Genomic DNA, 18009 nt, shown 5'->3' on the forward strand with positions numbered 1-18009 from the left:
TCGGATGTTCACAATAGTGATGACGGCGGTCGCAGCTCCCCTGCGCAGGTCGGGGTGTCAGTCTTCCCCTACCTATACGACTGGTTGTTGAAGGCGGGCTCACCCCAGGCAGTTGTCGTCCACCTTCAGACTACGGCCGACCTCCTGCATTTGCTGGGGTTCTCCATCAATGTGCCGCACCTGAGTCCCTCTCAGAAGCTTCCCTTCATTGGAGCGGTTCTGGATTCGACGTGGTTTCGGGTTTATCCTCCCGAGCAGCGAGTCCGGGATATTCAGGCTATGATTCTAATCTTTCAGCCTCTATCCCGGGTTTCAGTCAGGATGACCCTCCGGCTCCTGGGCCTGATGGCCTCCTGCATCCTGCTAGTGCAACATGCCAGCTGGCATATGCGGGCTCTGCATTGGGACCTGAAGTTCCAGTGGGCGCAGCATCAGGGCAACCTGTCAGATCATGTCCAGATCCCGGAGGGCACTGCACGACAATTGCAGTGGTGGCTCACGAATCGCGATTGGGTCGATGGCAGATCCCTCTCCCTTCTCCAACCGAGCACACAGTGATGACTGATGTGTCCCTCCTAGGATGGGGAGGCCACTTGGGAGAGGCAGAGATCTGAGGCCTCTAGTCTCCAGCGGAGTCCCGGCTCCATATCAACCTTTTTGGAGCTTCGGCGATCCGACTTGCACTCAAGGCATTCCTTCCCTGTCTGGGGAACTGTGGTGCAAGTGTTCACGGACAACACCACCGCCACGTGGTATTGCAACAAACAGGGTGGGGTGGCGTCCTGGACCCTATGTCAGCAGGCTCTGCGACTCTGGACATGGCTGGAACATCAAGGCATTACCTTGGTGGTTCAACACCTGGCAGGTTCTCTGAACGCCAAGGCGGACTAACTCAGGCGCCGGTGCTTGATGGATCACGAATGGCGTCTGAACTCTGACGTGGCGCAAGGTCTCTTTCAGCAGTGGGGAGAGCCTTGGTTTGATTTATATACACCACCAAAGAGAACGCGCAATGTCATCAGTTCTGCGCGTTGGAATTTTCAAGGCGGCACTCGCTAGGCGAGTGGAGCTGCTGTCTGTTGTACGCCTTTCCGCTTTTACCACCTCTGCCCAGAGTGCTGAAGAAGATTCAGCGCGACCGGGCCCATGTCATTCTTGTGTCTCCAGATTGGGCACGAAGATACTGGTATCCCGAGCTACTCAGCATGGCGATCGATCCCCCGATCCGACTGCCTCTTCAGGAGGATCTTCTGTCGCTGCAGCAGGGGAAGGTTCTCCATCCGAACCAGTCCAGCCTCCACCTCCATGCGTGGAGATTGAGGGGCGACAGTTGACTGCTTCTGATCTCCCTCCCGAAGTATGTGATGTCATTTTGGCAGCCAGACATCCCTCCACTAAAACGGTATACGCCTGCAGGTGGAACAAATTTGTGGAAAGGTGCACGGCGAAGGCTGTGGATCCCCTTTCTGCCCCTCTTTCAGACGTTCTTCTGTTCCTCCTTTCTCTGGCCCAGCAGGGCTCTGCTCTGGGCACTATCAAGGGCTATCTCTCGGCCATTTCTGCCTTTTTAAGGCTTTCAAATCAGCCTTCTCTTTTCAAGTCCCCTGTTGTTAGTCGTTTCTTGGAGGGCATCACACACATGTTCCCTCCGGTCCCCCTTATAATGCCTCAGTTGGACTTCAATCTTGTGTTGACTTATCTGATGTGTGCTCCTTTCGAGCCGCTTCACAACTGTCCTTTACGTCTTCTCGCCTTAAAGACTGCTTTCCTGGTTGCTATCACCTCTACCAGAAGAGTGAGAGTGCTCCAGGCTCTTACGTCTAAACCTCCTTTCCTTTCTGTTCATCCGGATAAGGTGGTGTTAAGGACCCGTCTTTCTTTTCTGCCCAAGGTTGTCACGCCCTTCCACATTGGGCAGACCATCACTTTGCCCACCTTCTTTCCGCCTCTGCATCCTTCGAAGGTGGAAGAGAGGCTCCACTGTCTGGACCCAAAACGTGTGCTCTCGTTCTATCTGAAGCGCTTACAACAGTTACGGGTGGATGATCAACTCTTTGTTGGCTACGTGGGCGCCAAGGAAGGTCAGGCTGTGCACAAACAAACCATCTCTCGGGGGTTGTTCTGTTTATTAAAGCTTGTTACTCCTTGGCTAAGAAGGAGCCTCCTGTAGAGCTGTGTGCCCATTCTACTTGGGCGACAGCAGCCACTACTGCTCTGGGACGGGGAGTCCCTTTGCAGGATATCTGTCAGGCAGCTACGTGGTTCTCGCGGCATATCTTTACCAAGCATTACTGCCGTGACAGCCTATTCTGGAGAGACTGCTTCTTCGGCTGTTCGCTGACCCTCCACCGGGATTGGTATTGCTGGGGTATCTATTCTAAGGTAAGGAATCTATCACTAACGTGTCTCTTTCAGGTGCACAAGTTACTACTTGCCTCTGCCATTCCTGGATTCTCAGTATTAGAGACCGAAGTGTCTGTTAAGATGTCACCCCATGCTTTGGAGTTAAGCTTAGCCCAGCATCTTTTCATTGTCTTGGCTTTGGGGTGTTTCCCCTATACTCTCTTCCTATCTTTCCTACATTAAAGGGAATGATATGATGATCAGACCAGGGTACTGGTACTGGAGCTGCAACTTTAATATTGGGATCATTAGAGATTACCAGAACGAGGATATGGCCCTTAACATGATTGGCCATCGTTACCATCTGGGCAAGTGTCAGGCTTTCTAAGTCTGATAGCAGTCTTTTGACACTAAAGAGGTTCTTGTCCTCCATGTGCAAATGTAGGTCTCCTAAAACAGTGATATTGGATTTCTTTAATAGTAGGCTGGCCAATGCTTTTGGCAAGTTATCTAACAAATCTCCATAGGGACCTGGGGGTCTATAGATTGGGAGGCCTGATAGCGTGTACGTGGAAGTTAACAGGATTGAAAAGAAAAGACTTTCCCATCCTTTGATGGCAAGGGCTTTGGTGGTACATTTGTACTCCTTCTTAATAAGAATGCCCAGTCGACCCCGCTGTCTACCCAATTCTGTCCAACCTGAGTATTTTATAATTTGGTGGCAAAAGCCATTACTATATCTGGGGAGGAGCCATCTTTAAGCCAGCTTTCTGTTATAAACAGGGCATCTAATTTGCTGTCCTCTAACGGTAGTCGGATTTCAGTTGAATGTTTAGGCAGAGATCGGCAATTAATCATTCCTAATTTCCATGCCTGCGGCTCCTTTAGCCCATTAGTTTTGTTTGTCACTGTCTTATGAGGTGCTTTCCACCCTAGTTTACAGTGTTGACAAACCTTTTCCAGTGATGTCACTCATAAAGTTCCAGCCCTTCTCACATTCCACTCCTCTGGTTATGTTAAACTACATAGTTCGTCCCTAGAGTAAGTCATTCTGGAAATTTGTGCAGGGTTCCTGGCCCCTGGGCCAGGTCGGGCCCAGATGAGCTTGTCTTTGGCGCGTGCACCAGCGGCTCTCCTGCTGGCCTTGCTTCATTTGAAGATGCAGGTTGAATTAACTCCGGTCAACTAGACCGCTAACCTGCGTTTGCCACAAATATTACGTGCAGTGTTAGCACACACTTGTGTGCCATGTTCCCTATGCCGTGTTTGCACTTTTTAGAGCACTTCGTCGCACAGCCTGTAGTGGCAATCTGTATGAGTTTGGTGCTGGGTTCCTTAGAGTGTCTCTCTGGTGGACCCTCTTTAGTACCTATGCCCTAGATACCAGAGGTACCACTTACTAGGTACTTACCGAGGTGGTATAGCCTGGTCACTATGGGACAAAGCGACGTGTTTTGGGGAAAGAAAAATTGGCAGCAGGAACGCAGGGCACTCCAGTCACAGTTGCACCAAATGCCAGGCAGAAAGTGGGTGGGGACTACTGTAACAAAAACCCAATTTCTTGTCCTCCATGTGCAAATGTAGGTCTCCTAAAACAGTGATATTGGATTTCTTTAATAGTAGGCTGGCCAATGCTTCGAGCAAGTTATCTAACAAATCTCCATAGGGACCTGGGGATCTATAGATTGGGAGGCCTGATAGCGTGTACGTGGAAGTTAACAGGATTGAAAAGAAAAGACATTCCCATCCTTTGATGTAGAGGGACGGGAAGACCCCTATGATGAAGCATGACACTATGGGATTCGTAGTGTGTGAGGGGTATTTTAAAAACACGTAGTGCTTTTCCCTGACATTTCACGGATCAGCAAAACACACACTTTTCAGAATCACGAGAAAAAAAATTATTATTTTACTGGTTACTAGATACAGGGTAGAATCATATTGTTTATAAAAAGTTGAACAGGAGGTAGATTCTATCTTTAGACTTCTTTACTCCCTCCTTTTGTTATTTTTGCAATATATATGTAGTCTTTCTGAACACTGGTGCCTGCATACATCTGACAGCCACCACAATATCTCACGAGGACTAGCGGTGAGGAGGCGCTGCCCTGACATACTGACCAACAGAATCTGTTAGAGGTATGTGTGACCTACTACAGTGCAGTGGAGAAAGCGGTGTGCCCCCCAGGGCCTTTAGTGCTTTGCGGACGAGGCCGCCTCATCTGCTGTAGGCCAAACCGACATAACGCTGGTTCAGCTTGGCTCCTGTCTAAAATATAAATCCAACACTATTACCTACACGAATGCGGGAGTGACCAAGGTAGGGGAAATCACTGTTGAAAGGAGTGCGCAAAGGAGGATGGGCACTATAGGACAGTATGGGCCGGCACCAAAATCTCTGAGGACAGGTATAGACCGTGCTAAGGGTATGGGGGTGGACCTCCGAGGTTGCCTGTGGCACCCGGAGGGTGACACTTGCAAGGGCAACTGGGTGTGACTGCTAGACCGGGCGTGCTGCCCTAACTGCTCTGGACCCGGAAGGCTGCTGACACCGAGAGAATAGTTGATGAGCTCGAGGTTCGGGCCTGCTCTCCCCTGCCCGCTACGGTAACATCTGAATCAATTCTGCTGCTGCATGTTAGAGACCGCTTTCTGACTACGGTGCTGCGGGTAAAATCACCCCATTGCCACACAATACAAATGCATTGGCAGTTGCTACACACACAAGAGTGCCAGGCTAGGGAGACTTGCTGTGGCCACTTAACATGTTGCATACAGGCTGTCTGTTGTCACCTTTCTTCGGTAGGCTCCCAGCCCACAACGTAGCATATCCTACTACCCTCTAACTTGTGGACTGGGCCCACAAAGTGACTCCCTCGCCACCATCACTACGGGCAAACTGGTATATTAGGGGATCCAAGGAATTGCGGCAGCTGGCCGACTTGATGCAGGCCGTCGGTGACCTAAGTCTGCTCATGATCCGCCCGGTGCAGATTGGCGGGGGTGAGGCGGGACTGGGACACCAAGACACCCCAAGCTTACTTTCCATTGTGACTACTACAGCACTAAGACGATTCAAAAAGGGGGGTGGTGATGGACAGAGTATCTGATTAAGCAGAACACTCCTACCCAGTCAAAAGATCAGGGCTTGATCCATCACCGTTTTTTAGCTCACTGCACCATCCCAGTTCAGAACCTGGCTACATGCAAATTCGTCTGTCCCTGGCCCAGTGCATCATGGGAACAGGGCAGACCAAACTACCAAGCCAATTCTTTACTGGAAAGGAAACAAGCTTCCGGGGACCGGTTTCTGGCATTACAGCCGTCTTCGGCCCGGCTTGCTTGAATCCTGATGGTGCAGTGAGCAAGGGACTCACATCTGAGCATACCCTTCCACACTTGTGGTGGCCAAAGCGATTCAAAAAGGGGGGTGGTGATGGACAGAGTATCTGAATTAATCACAACACTCCTACCCAGTCAAAAGATCAGGGCTTGATCCATCACCGTTTTTTAGCTCCCTGCACCATCCCAGTTCAGAACCTGGCTACATGCAAATTCGTCTGTCCCTGGCCCAGTGCATCATGGGAACAGAGCAGACCAAACTACCAAGCCAATTCTTTACTGGAAAGGAAACAAGCTTCCGGGGACCGGTTTCTGGCATTACAGCCGTCTTCGGCCCGGCTTGCTTGAATACTGATGGTGCAGTGAGCAAGGGACTCACATCTGAGCATACCCTTCTACACTTGTGGTGGCCAAAACGATTCAAAAAGGGGGGTGGTGATGGACAGAGTATCTGAATTAGGCAGAACACTCCTACCCAGTCAAAAGATCAGGGCTTGATCCATCACCGTTTTTTAGCTCACTGCACCATCCCAGTTCAGAACCTGGCTACATGCAAATTCGTCTGTCCCTGGCCCAGTGTATCATGGGAACAGGGCAGACCAAACTACCAAGCCAATTCTTTACTGGAAAGGAAACAAGCTTCCGGGGACCGGTTTCTGGCATTACAGCCGTCTTCGGCCCGGCTTGCTTGAATCCTGATGGTGCAGTGAGCAAGTGACTCACATCTGAGCATACCCTTCCACACTTGTGGTGGCCAAAACGATTCAAAAAGGGGGGTGGTGATGGACAGAGTATCTGAATTAAGCAGAAAACTCCTACCCAGTCAAAAGATCAGGGCTTGATCCATCACCGTTTTTTAGCTCACTGCACCATCCCAGTTCAGAACCTGGCTACATGCAAATTCGTCTGTCCCTGGCCCAGTGCATCATGGGAACAGGGCAGACCAAACTACCAAGCCAATTCTTTACTGGAAAGGAAACAAGCTTCCGGGGACCGGTTTCTGGCATTACAGCCGTCTTCGGCCCGGCTTGCTTGAATCCTGATGGTGCAGTGAGCAAGTGACTCACATCTGAGCATACCCTTCCACACTTGTGGTGGCCAAAACGATTCAAAAAGGGGGGTGGTGATGGACAGAGTATCTGAATTAAGCAGAAAACTCCTACCCAGTCAAAAGATCAGGGCTTGATCCATCACCGTTTTTTAGCTCACTGCACCATCCCAGTTCAGAACCTGGCTACATGCAAATTCGTCTGTCCCTGGCCCAGTGCATCATGGGAACAGGGCAGACCAAACTACCAAGCCAATTCTTTACTGGAAAGGAAACAAGCTTCCGGGGACCGGTTTCTGGCATTACAGCCGTCTTCGGCCCGGCTTGCTTGAATCCTGATGGTGCAGTGAGCAAGGGACTCATATCTGAGCATACCCTTCCACACTTGTGGTGGCCAAAACAATTCAAAAAGGGGGGTGGTGATGGACAGAGTATCTGAATTAGGCACAACACTCCTACCCAGTCAAAAGATCAGGGCTTGATCCACCCCCTTTTTGAAATTATTTTGGCCACCACAAGTGTGGAAGGGTATGCTCAGATGTGAGTCCCTTGCTCACTGCACCATCAGGATTCAAGCAAGCCGGGCCGAAGACGGCTGTAATGCCAGAAACCGGTCCCCGGAAGCTTGTTTCCTTTCCAGTGAAGAATTGGCTTGGTAGTTTGGTCTGCCCTGTTCCCATGATGCACTGGGCCAGGGACAGACTAATTTGCATATAGCCAGGTTCTGAACTGGGATGGTGCAGTCAGCTAAAAAAACGGTGACGGATCAAGCCCATGTCTGTTGACTGGGTAGGAGTGTTCTGAATAACTCAGATACTCTGTCCATCACCACCCCCTTTTTGGGTTTTGCCTCGGCAATGCGTACGAAGTACGCATGCGCCAGCAAAATCTAATGTTTTCCTCTGTGGAGTCGGGTATCCGCCCCCTCCTCGCGCCCTCCCCCCATTGGCTAGCTCCATAAATGGAGGCTAGCCATTGGGAGCCGGATCTGTCCGTCAAGGCCGGACCAGATTCGGGGGCGTTCCCGACAATTTTTCCCTTTTGGCCACGTCATGCAGCGGTGGGGGTGCGCTCTATCACTCACAGGACATAGGCAGACCACAATCTGTCCGTCTGTCAGACACATTGAGCATGGCTGTGTTATGTATTCACGCATGCCAATGGCGTGCGCTCTGTGCCCGTCAGGCACACGCTGGTCCTGTCTGTCACGCACACATTGGGTGAGCCCGGCTGTCACTTACACGCGCACTACTATGCCTGCCTGATCCCGGCGCTCACACAGCGTGTGCTCCTGGGGGAGTCACAGACACACTCGGGACCCGTCTGTCAGACACATGCACTCCTTGAGCCTGGCTGTGTCACATACACACGCACTGTGCCTGCCTGTCAGGGTCACACCGTACGAGCCCGGCGCTCACACGCACAGGGCGTGTGCTCCTGGGGGCCTCACAGACACACTGGGGACCCGTCTGTCAGGCCCCGGCCGGCGCCGCAGCCAGAGCCGCCCAGGTCAGCTCTCTCGTCAGATGCGGGAATCCACAGTGCGGGGGGAGGGCTGCGGCGGGCAGGCAGTGCGCGCCCCCGCTATAAAGAGCGCAGGAATGCGCCGGCCGGCTCTCTCCCCCTCCAGAGTGCCCGGGGCCGCCGGGGCGAAGGGCAGCATGGCCTCGGCCTCCGCTGGACAGACGCCTACCGCCAGCCGCCGGGAGCTGTGCCAGCGAGCCATCCAGCACGCACGGAACATGCGCGCCCACCTGGCCCGCCTCCTGGACACCTATGTGAGTAGTGCACATCCCGCGTGTCAGGCTGCTAGGGTTCGAGGTGTCCCGGCTCTGCCCGGACGCCAGGGGATCTGCCCATTCTGTGTGCGCCTAGTGTGTGTGTAGTCTGTATGAGGGGGTGGGCGTCAGGGGTCGAGGTGTCCCGTTCTGCCCAGACGCAATGGGCTCTCCACCAGTGTGTGCGCTGGGATCCGGGTGCCACGGGTCTGCCTCGGCTCCCTGGGGTCTCCCTAGTCTATGCATAGTGTGTGTGCTGGGATCTGTTGCTCAGGTCTGCCTCAACTCATTCAGATCCCCCCATTCACCTTGATAACACTTCTGACCTAGATGCAGGGCTTTAAGTGGGCCGGGTCTGAGCACTGGCAGTTCTTTTTTTTACGTTTAAAATGCTTTATTGATAAGAAAAAACTAAGTAAAACATCATTACAAAGATCGAAATAAACAGAAAGCGTAAGAGCCTGATAGATGTATAAGAAACAAAAAACAGAAGCATCCTTTTAAATATAATTATACTAAGTAAAAATGCATTTTAGAAAATGTTCATGAAAGAAAAGAGGAAAAGAGAAAAGGAAATAAAGAGAAGAGCAAGAAAGATGAGAAAAAGAAGAAAGCACTAGCAGTTCTTAATGTTAAGCAAAGATTGTTAGCTTACATATTTATAAGCCACGCCCTTCATGACATCGGCCACGTCCCTTTGAGAGACCCCCCTCCCCCTGATTTTTTCATCCCACTTAAAGCCCTGCATGGATGTAACTGCTTAAAATCTATATATCTCCCGTTAGACTGCAGATGCTTGTGTGTGCCTGGGGGGGGGGGGGGGGGGGGGGAGGTGTGATGGGGAGGGGGAGGGGCGTACATGGGAACACTGACGATTCATTTGGGACACTGCCGACAACGTGCGTCAAAGTGCCGTCTTTTACCTCGTCTCTTATTTAACAGTGTCCACCACGCACACTCCGATGTTGGTTAATGGAAAACGTACGTTCCCTGACCTTTACCCCACATCTGCAGCTTCTCTGTTTCCACGCGAGGGGTATTTTTACACATTCCAGGCAGATAAGTAAAATATCCGTTTCACCAGTTTCAACTGAAACAAAATGAGATAATGATTTGCCTAGGATCACACAGTGTAGTCGATTTGGAAAGCTAGAATTACAATCTGGGGCTCCTGCATTTTTAGTCAGTTCACAGGACGTCCAGTATATGCACAGTACTGGAATCCTAGTCATGCCCGCTCCCCTGATTTGCGATTTCACCGTGTAATCTTATACAAATCGGACGTCCCCATTTGCAACAAAACAAAATAACGAATAAAGCTCTATGTGGTTCAAAAATTGATGTAAATTGACCTAAAACGATTTTAGGAGCAGCCCTGGATGCTCCAGAACACTCCCTTCTGCATTGTTTTCTCAGCACATCTTTTTAATCTCCGCCTCATTTAAGTTTTTTGCCTCATAGTATCCATGTTTGTTCTAAAATGTGCCACAAAATTACTTTCAAAAGGCGATGACCCAAAATGTGGCTCAAATGTGATGAATTGACATGCACCCCGTGCTTAGAGGCCAAGGCACTGAAGGCACTGTGTTAGTTTGCACCGACTCTTGTGTTTAAGTCCCTGCGCAGACACTGGGCGCGTTGTGTGATCTTGGCCCGCCTCTGCCTACAGACTCCCGTTACTAAGGGGCCATTCAGAAATGTATTCCTTTACTGACTGAAGAATGACACTTTGGGTAAACATGGAAGTACGGCACAGGCTGCCGAGAGATCCGCCGCGGGTTGTTTTCAGATCTACGTCACACTCTGTTTACCTAAACCCTGCACTGACATTTCGATTAGTGTGTTCAAAGAAAGGTCATGGAGGGAAGGCTAAACATATGCATTTAAGTACCCCTCGGGCTATGCAAATCCCTTGCATGTCCTCTGCAGCCACGCCTTCTTGTCGCATTCCCCTGACGATGTGCTGCAGGGGGCCCCAATAGAGTGCTTATAAATAAAATAAATGCATTCGGAGCAAAATGTGCATTGCCTTCACATAGGTATAGCGTGCTGGAGATGCGATGGCGCGCGTAGCTCACGGCAACAGGCCCCTGGAGAAAATGGCGACAGGCGTCTGGCGCACAGGTGACTCATGGCAGGGCACGGTGCTGTATAATACTGTGTGTGTGTTTGTGTAACTGTGTCTGTCTGTATAACTGTGCATGTCTGTAGCTGTGTGTGTATGTAGCTGTGTATACAAAGCCTGTCAATGTGTGTAGAGGAGGAGCTCTGTGTGTGTGTATAGCTCTGTGTACATATACCTATGTGTGTATAAGTGCAAATGCAATAGGTCTCACATTTCGTAACCATAAAGCTATTTACTAGTAAACGACAAAGCCATTTGTTTATGTTTTACAAAAAAAAACATAGGTGAAAATTTTGACATTTACAATGCCAATAGCTCTAACTTTATCAAAGGCAAAACCATTGCATTGTAAATGCTTGTTTAAATTATTTTGGCCGCCAAGATTGTGGAAGGGTATGCTCAGACATGAGTCCCTTGCTCATTGCACCATCAGGATTCAAGCAAGCCGGGCCGAAGACGGCTGTAATGCCAGAAACCGGTCCCCGGAAGCTTGTTTCCTTTCCAGTGAAGAATTGGCTTGGTAGTTTGGTCTGCCCTGTTCCCATGATGCACTGGGCCAGGGACAGACTAATTTGCATATAGCCAGGTTCTGAACTGGGATGGTGCAGTGAGCTAAAAAACGGTGATGGATCAAGCCCTGATCTGTTGACTGGGTAGGAGTGTTCTAATTAACTCAGATACTCTGTCCATCACCACCCCCTTTTTGAAATTACTACAGCACTAATGCATGTTGGAGCTTAAGCAGAGATGACCAGATTGAACGATGCCACTGTTACTTGACACCGGAACCAAAAGCCGTTGTGGGAGCAGACTGATACACCAGCCAAGCTTGAGGGCAATTACAGACCTACGCTGCTTTACTCCTTGACATCCTGGATACGCCCTGTTACAGCTTGACCTTCAGAAGCACCCACTGCCGCCTTCCATTGCCATACTCTGAGACCAGAACCAAGTACTTTGACAATTCCTGACAATATGGGCAAACCCAATGGCTGTCAGATCAAGCTGTAGTTCGGCCCTCGCCGCTCCACACGTGTACCTAATGCGGACCCGACCAATTTGTCACCGATGACCCTCCAACAGAGATACCCGCAGATGCAGTTGACATGAAAACATTACTGATGGCAGTGCAACAAAACTTAACATCCATTGAAACTAAAATGGACACCATGTGCTGTAGAATGGACTCCATTACGCACAAGCTAGAGAAACGCGATGCATGCCTCCAGGAAGCAGAACAATGCCTCTCCACAATAGAAGACTCGGATACAGCTTGTGGAGATTAGCTAGTCCGCATGGTAAAAGTCCTGAAGCCCATAGCCGCAAAAAATGAGGACCTAGAAGCAAGGTCGCGCCACAACAATCTGTGTATTTTTGGGGTGCCAGACTCCACTAACACGGGCAAAATGGAGGAATCGATTGAGCGATTCCTTGCTAACCTATTTGGCGCAGACTCTTTCTCTAACCTACTCATAAACGAGCATTCCCATCATGCTCTAGTGGCCTGTCCACACCCTAGAGCCTCTGCAACACCGATTATTGCTAGACTCCGTTATAGAGATCTGGACACTGTTTTGCGTTTAGCAAGAGAAAAGCGCAATTTCCAATTTTAAGGCATCGAGGTGGCCATTTATCCGGCTTTCTCCATCATTGTCCAAGAGGCAAGGAGAAAATTCATACCGGTCTATCAAAAACTGCGACAAGCCGCCATCCCCTACGGGATGCTCTATCCAGCCCACCTTCTTGTTTCATTCAAGGGCAAAGACCACTTCTTCATTAGTCCTCAGCTGGTAACTTACCGTTTGCGCTGACACTCAACCCAAGCCTCCCGGAAAAAGCCCCTTGCCACCCATCCAGGCCCTCCTCACCCACTTCCGACATAGGCTGAGGCAGACAGGCTTTGCAATGTTCTCAATTTATTTGACAGAGAACCACAATCGATTACAGACCTAGTTATGTCAGCTCCATTGCTGTACGTTTAAGACACCGCTCTTGCTTTTGTTCTTTTCGATCCTACGCAGACTGAGCCAGATGAGAAGAAATTGGCCCCCACTTGGACATCCTCGTACATATGAGGAGGACCCTGCCTGGCCCTGCGGACGGCGTAGACCGGTTACCCCTAAAAGACAGTTGATATTGTTTTTTTTTAATATATATACCTTTCTTTTGTTTCTTCTATAACCGCACTGAGCACATTTACCGTGCTCTTGAAGGCTCGTCCACGCTCGCTCTTTTTCTCTTCCTTTCCCTTCCACTGTGTATTGGTGCCATTCCCATCAAAACGCTGATATATTTTCAGCTATATATGCAGTTCTGTAAGTTTGAAGAGGAGGGATATGTATTCCTGGTGGGATTGGGCCGCCAGTGTGGGTTGATGGGGGTAATGGGGTTGTTTCACATGTTATGTTGTGCTCATTGATGCATAATGCTGATGCCGCACTGCTCACATCCTGCACTTTCCTGTCCCTTAAATCGATGCACTAATTCAGTTCATCATAACCTGCCTTAACAGGATGAGTAGAACTGGCACACTGATAACTTCTTCACGTGCAACATGTAAATTCCTCCTGTGGAATGTCAGCGGCCTTGATAACCCGTGAAAGCGCAGACTTATCTTAGCATATTTGGACAGACATGATATTCACACAGCCCTACTAAAAGAAACTCACTTGAGACAATTTTCCACATACTCTGTTTAGGCAGGTGGTACCGTTACACCCAAAACTAAGAGGAGTATCCTATATTCCACAGGGCACTCTGAACGATACTCAAGGCCAGTACTCGATTATGTGGGGTAGACTTAATTCATCTGCCACTGTACTACCACTACCATCTGCACCAACCTCCACGAAGGAATGAAAGCCGTCGCCGAGTGGATGAAGAACAGCGGACTGAAGCTAAACTCTGACACAACGGAAGTCCTCATCCTCGGATCGACCCCCTCGGCCTTTGACGACTCCTGGTGGTCTACCGCACTGGGAACAGCTCCAACACCCACCGACCATGCACGGAGCCTAGTGTTCATCCTCGACTCTACCCCCTCCATGATAAAGCAGGTCAAGGCTGTCTCGTCCTCCTGCTTCAACACCCTCCGCATGCTCCGCAAGATCCACAGGTGGATCCCCACCGAAACAAGAAAAATGGTCACCCATGCCCTCATCAGCAGCAGGTTGGACTACGGAAACACCCTCTACGCAGGCGCCTTGGCCAAACTCCTGAAACAACTTCAACGCACCCAGAACGCCTCTGCACGCCTTATCCTCGACATCCCTCGCGGCAGCCACATCACACCCCACCTAAGAGACTTGCACTGGCTCCCTGTCAACAAGAGGATCACCTTCAAGCTTCTCACCCACGCACACAAGGCACTCCACAACACCGGACCAGCATATCTCAACAGAAGACTCAGTTTCTACACCCCCAACCGCCAGCACCGCTCCGCCAACCTCGCCACAGTCCCCCGCATCCATAGAACGACCTCCGGCGGCAGATCGTTCTCCCACCTTGCCGCCAAGACCTGGAACACCCTCCCCATCCCCCTACTGCAGACCCAGGACCTGCTAACCTTCAGAAGACTCCTCAAGACCAGGCTATTCGAGCCATAGCAGCCCCCCCCCCCCCGAAGCCCATTGAGACCCTCACGGGTAAGTAATGCTCTTTACAAATGTTTTGATTGATTTATACTAGTTAATTGCTATAGCCCCAACAAATTGCAGAGCTGCAATGCACCAGAGATCCTCCATGCATAGTCCCTATTATATAACTCCCTCTATACGTCTCGTAGATCAAAGCCCACAGAGGCAGATGCCTGCCTGGATGACGTTGCTTTGGGTTGGTTGAGTGACGCTCTGTGAAATTCCCTTGTGGACGATATTACAGACGACAATATTCGAGAGGCGATCAAGCAGTTGCAAACCGGCAAGCCCCAGGGCCTAATGTGCTACCGGCACACTTTTATAAGGCATATCTTGGTCTATTAATACTAATACTATAATCTGTCTATCAGGAAGCAAAGACGAGTGGCCTACGCCCCCATCTATGTGTGAAGTTATAATCATTGCTCTGCTTAAGTCAGGTGAGCCACCTCATAAATGTGAATCTTATAGACAGTTGTCTTTGATTAATTGTGATCTTAAAACCGTAGCAAACAAAATGTGCTAACTGGCTGACCCTACTTCTTCCTTCTTTAGTAAAATCTGTCCAGTCAGGTTTCATACCTGGGCGATCCACGTCCCATAAATCTATGGACAATATTTGCTTTGATGCCAGACCTAGGTCCTAACCTGGCAGCGGTGGCAGCCTTCCTAGATGCCACCAAAGCCTTTTATTCTCCAAGCGGGATTTCTTAAAGACTGTCCTTCGCCTAATGGAGCTCTCTCGTTCATTTCTGATCTGGCTTGTCCTACTATACTCAAAGCTGGTAGCAAGAGTTAGAATCAATGGCTCACTCTCCTCTCCTTCGCGCATTACTAGAGGCAAACGGCAGGAGTGCCCACTATCACCCACTATTGCCTTCTACTTTTTGCCCTAGCTATAGAGCCACTGGTGGCCCATCTTAGCCAATGCCATCGAGATTATTCTCTCCACTACTCATTCAGGCATCTTTTAGTTTCACTATACATGGACATTATCACCATGTATTTGAGGGATCGACAAGTTGGCCTTAATTGAGTCCTCAATTAATTTTTCTGGGTTGGAGGAATATCTGGAGTGCAGATTAAGTGGGGAAACGTCTCTCCTCTTTCCACTCACACCAGCTACGCAACTTTTCACCCCAGATACGGGGGTGGTAATATCAAGAGTCAAAGAGGAAATCGTCGGAGCGAATTATGGCACAGCATTATCCAAAATCATGGATAGTATTACACTCTGGATTGCGCTGCCCCTGTCCCTAGCGGGCCGTATTGTGCTCATCAAAATGTTCATACTGCCCAAATTTTTATATTTATTTCTGAACATAGCTATTCCACTGGTGCATTCCTTTTTTCAAGCGCCTCAAACTCAGATGATACAACTAGCATGGGCAGGCAAACAACCCAGTATTAAATGGGACATCCTCATGCTGCCATTCTCTAAGGTTGGATTTAAAGCGCCAGATATGGAACTGTACAATCTGTGAGCTCAAGCACTCTATGCCATTCATTGGTACAGACCCACTCTATTTCTTTCACATTTGCTAGTAGAGCAGGTATATATGTCCCCTGTTCCACCAGCCTCATACTTGGGGTTCATATCTGATTCAGCCACATTTAGCAGACTCCACAGTTGTATGCGCTTCCAAAGCTTGGCACAGGCTGGCCTGAAAACTCCCCGCTGATTCTGCTCCATTATCATCCACTGCTACCTGTCACACATGAAAATGCCTGCAGACAACTACTCCAGAGACGCGGAGTTGCACATTGGGGGAACCTTTATTAAGAGGGCTCCTTTATGTCCCGAGCTGAGTTTGTTGATGGATAATTGCCATCTCCATTGGACATATAGTTATATATTCGACTCCAACACAATGTGAAAGCTGCCACCCAGGAATTTCCTTATGAACCTCCTATACTAGATACTCTCCATATTATACTTCAGGCTGAAAGCCCACGACACTTGGTTTCCCTCTTATATACAACGGTGCAAAGTGAGACTCCACCTAGTGGGGAACAAACGCTGACCTAATGGGAGGTGGATATAGAGACCACCCTTACAGATAAGCAATGGCGATACTGCAGAGTACCAACAGGGAAGATTGCCTCTATCAGCAGACTCCGCATTATACACTATGTTTCTCTACAAAATATACTACACCCCCACTAGGCTACACTGATACCTTTCTCAATGTCCCTGTTAGTTTAGCCTCATTTGACACCATGCTGTGGTCTATAATCCTTCTCGCCCGGGCTTTATTGGGAGAGGCAGCACAGAGGAGAATGGGGTTGCCATGCTTAGCAGTCTTCCTATGTTCTGTGGGAATTAGGCTCATCTCCTCTTGAATGCTGTACCACCTGGAGTTTACATAAGGGCCTCTGTTAATCTCCCCAACTGATGGAAAGAAACATAGACCAGCGATCTTACTCTATTGATGGTTCCACCCCTTTGCCACTTTCTGAGTACCCTGCATTCCTCTGTGTAAATAAAGGCCTATTATTTTACAGCTATATAGCTACAATATCATTCAGAGTTGTTCTTTGAACTTTACGCTTGGTTGGTTTCTAAGGGTAATAGAGAGCTCAGCAGATTCACTTAATTGGCTCTAGTTTGTGTTGTTTCCAATGAGGTGGATGTGATAGTTATCAAAGCCTATTGGTGAGTCTAAGGTCATTTTCATTTTAACACTTTCTCAGCCTGACAATGGGGAGTTATTCAAGCATGGAGAACTGAAGCTACGAGTAAGTAACTAAATGTGTATTTGACCCTAACGCTGCTTTGTAGCCATCACATGAGCCAGAGAAAAGATCTTGCATCTACTCTGTTACCCAAGGAAGATAAGTGTCCGGTTGCAGCTAAGTGTCTGCTGCTTCTGTGAAAATTGATTTTACTGCAGCCTTCCGCAGAGATACATGACTTGTACCTCATTTGATGCACTTAGCAAGGACCCTTCATGATTTGATGGGCATTTCCTTTTGTAATGTTGTCCCTGTCAAATGTCTGCACTATTTTGTTGTACCTTTTCTTCCTTTACCACTCAAAAATGTTGAAATATATAATGTAATGTGCTCAGTAGTAGGAATAGTGTCTCTGGTATGCATTATCAGAGGCTGTAAACTTCTAAATCATTCCTTAGCCCAAATAATATCAAGTAGATCTCAATTCAAAATGGATTCCACTAGGGTGACTGCAGACATTTTAGTGATTTTAGTGAAGTTTGAACAAGCGAGTTTCCCCTCCATTGTTTGCCTCACAAGGATTAGATAACACAGACCGTAAGGTACAACAACCAGATGTACTAAAGAACACCAACGTTTGTCGGGTATATCTTTCATTGACGTGGAAAAAGAAATGTGTCCACAGAGGACACAAAAATGCAGTACTACATATAGTACATCTGTGTCATTGTACATTGAAAATTCATAGTTAACTGCACAAACGTAAGTTCTCTTTGTGATGAGCACTAGTAGGGAAGATGTATGGAAGTGAATCCCTTTGTTTAAATGATCAAGATGACTGGGTAGCCAACACAGATTCTCCTTCTAAAGAATTCTTCAATGTTTTGGGTGTGAGTCTGTAGCATTCTCTAAGCAGCACTGTTCTTGTAGCACATATAATTTCCATTTATGTTTTATGTAGGGGTTTGTGCTAATTACTGGTTTTGCCGATGTGCACAAATTTGTTTTTCTTCTTCACTGTTGAATGTTGCAAGACTACACATGTAAATGTTTTTTACTCAT

General features: G+C 48.8%; 1 protein-coding gene across 1 annotated transcript in view; it reads left to right on the forward strand.

The window, feature by feature from the left end:
• The window catches only part of LOC144773228 (E3 SUMO-protein ligase RanBP2-like), a 559200-nt gene that overhangs the window by 277538 nt on the left and 263653 nt on the right, over positions 1-18009 (forward strand). The window lies entirely within an intron of this gene.

This window comes from Lissotriton helveticus, chromosome 8, assembly GCF_964261635.1.
Source record: "Lissotriton helveticus chromosome 8, aLisHel1.1, whole genome shotgun sequence".
NCBI lineage: Eukaryota > Metazoa > Chordata > Amphibia > Caudata > Salamandridae > Lissotriton > Lissotriton helveticus.